We start from the raw sequence: 3,228 nt of genomic DNA, 5'->3' as shown, positions 1-3,228 counted from the left end.
CCGTCCGCACTGTCCATGCGCAAAGTGAGGAGTGTCTCACTTGTGTTGTTGACCAGAGTTGACTCCCTCCGCTGTGTGATGCCCGATTAGCGTGTGTGCATCCAAACTTCCAGAGGGTTGGGTGCACAAATGGAAGTATTATAATGGCCTGGCTCCAAAATAGAAAGATGAAATTAAAAAGTGAGCACAACAGAATTCCTTTGTGCATTAATTCGATACAGCATACTACTACAGACAGACCGACTAGTCATCATCTCGAGATCGCAATATGTCACTACTTGCCAACGATCAGCCACACACACAGGCTACCCTCCGCACATCACTCATTTTCTTCTAGTATCCTTAAGTTATCCTCATTGTGTTTTACTGCTTTCAATGGGCCACATCCTACGCATGTAGCCAGGTGTAAATATATGTCATGAATAGCGTGAAGCACCCTCAAAGCATTGTTTCCAAACAAGATAAGAAAGAAAAAAAACACTTGATAAGGGGTCACATGTAGACACTGCTCCCTTTTAAGGGTCAGAAACTGTAACCACTGCTTTAGCAATGGAGAAAAGAAATTAAGAACCGTTTTTCAATTATAAAGTACAGTTTTGAGGTACCTGTAACTGAGTATTTCAAATTTGTATGCTTTTTAACATTTTATAGTGAAATATTGTACTTTTTACTTCACAATGTGTTATATTTGTATTATAGGTACAGTTACTTATTATGTTTGACTTAGAAAGTATGATGCATTTCTATACTAATCTACATACAGTAGTATAGTTCGACTAGCACCAACTGGACGGGCCACACAATTAAAGGGCCAGTTCACCCAAATAAAAAAAAATAAAAAAAGAATAATTCTGTAGCCATGCAAATAGCTTTCAGGGCTGTAGGACACCAATGACATGTCTTTTGGCACCTCCCAATATAATGGAGGTGGATGACATTTTGTTTGTGTTGCAGTGAAAACTGACATTTAAAAATTTGGCAGCAACATCTCTTTCTGGAGATAGATTCCCTCCTTATAATCCACAGAACAGACTGCCAGGGACTATTTATTGTGCAGAAAAGGTCATTCCAATTGAAATAGTCATCTCATTTCCCAAAAGTTGGACAAATAATACAACAAATACCTGTGAGCCTAAATACCACGCTATCATACTTTTACTTTAGGAAATCTTTAAATGAAAGACTTTTATTTATGTATTTCACTGTGGTATTTCTAAGAATCTTCCTCCATCACCATTTAGCTGAAAGGTAAGTAACACTTTTGGTTCATTTGTCACTGTGGCCTGCTACCCAGACAGCCATGCAGGGGATGCAAGCAGATGGGCAACACGGAGAGGTACCAAAATCTCCAGAGAGAGGCAATGGACACAGATGACGGAGTTACATAACTAAGAATGGAAAGGAAACATGCAGGGCTGGCGTCACTGGGCCAGGCTGTGACAGTGTGGAGCAAGAAGCTGTGAGACGGACCTCTGGGTCAAACACACATCTGGACCTACAATACACACACACACAGCTGCACACACACACACACACACACACACACACACACACACACACACACACACACACACACACACACACACACACACACACACACACACATCCTTTTCAATATCTTTACTGCTCGAGTGGACATCACCTGTAGAGGTCAGACCACCGTGACAGAGGAAAAAAAGACTGTCATTGGAAGTTCCCAACATTTAGTCTATGACCTGGGATTGAACCAGACTTGGGCCTTTACTAAATCTGCTCCATGACACCTCAAATCTCCTCCGGCGAGAGCCAGCTGTCCTCCAGCGCCAACAAAACACTCAAACAGAGTCCCTTACTTTGGCTCCGTCTAAGCACAACTGTGAAGTTGTTACATAAGGCGGTCGGATCAGTCCTGTGCTGCAGAAAACTAGCTGTCCATGGAATACATGAAGAAGCTCAAATAGTCTCAACGACCACTGAACCATTTATACACTCTGTACATTAATGTCATGTACCCTCCAAGTATGTGAGAAATTTATTTCTGTGTGTAATCTTTAAAAACTTTGTATACTGACAAAGTGTTCTTAATTTTGTTTTTCCAATGCAAACACACAAAGAATGGGGTTAGAATAAGTTGATGAGTAAATGCCTTGAGCACCAGTCAATGGAAGCTGCCACATACAAGAATGTATGTTCACATTATCGCAGAAAAACTGCTTTAGCACACGCCTCCTCCATTATTGTGCATGTGGTGCATTTCAGCAGTCCTGTAGTAATGCGTGCGTGGCACAGAGCAGGGCTGAGCCAAAAGTTAAAATTTGTTAATAATAAATTATAACCAACCATGAGACCAAACTGAGAATGTTTTCTCTGTGAAATGTCAGCCTTAGGACTCAACTAAGGTTTGTCACAAACATGCTGTTCAAATCTGAATAGGGATTTAATTGATTTAACAATGTACATATAATCTTTGCCAAAGTAATTCTGCCTGATAATTAGGTAACGGCTTATGAGAGATTATAAAACTACACTAACATCCTGACCTGGAGCAAAGCGGCACATGTAGTGGAAGTGCTTTATTTTGTTTGCCTTAATGTGAATGCAGCCTCGGAATGAACTTGGTAATGTATTTAACTTTAGTTAATAAGACTTGAAAAAATATATTATTCACCTGATTCAGAGGCAAACAGCCACTATCACACAATGCCATCTCACCCCCTACACAGCACACATGATTATGTGCACATGTGCCCTCACACATACATAAACAAACATCTGTTCCTAAGCTTCTTACAACCAGAATTGTGTATTTGTGTGTGTGTGTGTGTGAGAGTGTGTGTGTGTGTGTGTGCTGTCAAGCTGGGGACAGTAGTGCAGGGCAGGGCTGCCCAGAGAGAGATTGATGGCACGCACAATTCCAGCCTTCCACTCTGCCCTCCACTGTGTTCACACAGCTAGAAACCACACATCTGCCCTCACCTTTTCTTTTTTTGTCAACCATTGCAGTGCCTGTTCAAAACATGCCTGTTTGGAACGGGGCGATTGCTTTTGCTTTGTGTGTAGCATTGCAGCTTTCTCAAGAACCACAAAATCCAAGTTCCAAGATCCAAACAACTATAAAAACTCAACACTTTGATTCCCTGGGTCCTGAGCAATACACCTGCCATGATATTGTTGCATCAACTACCCAAGTCGTGGCTACTCACGGTCAGAAACAACGGTACAGGCTTCCGGTTTGGATCATGTAGTGAC

Source organism: Perca flavescens, chromosome 12 (genome assembly GCF_004354835.1).
Source record: "Perca flavescens isolate YP-PL-M2 chromosome 12, PFLA_1.0, whole genome shotgun sequence".
Classification (NCBI taxonomy): Eukaryota; Metazoa; Chordata; class Actinopteri; order Perciformes; family Percidae; genus Perca; species Perca flavescens.
The sequence above is the reverse complement of the archived record's forward strand: the minus strand, read 5'-3'. Positions refer to the sequence as shown.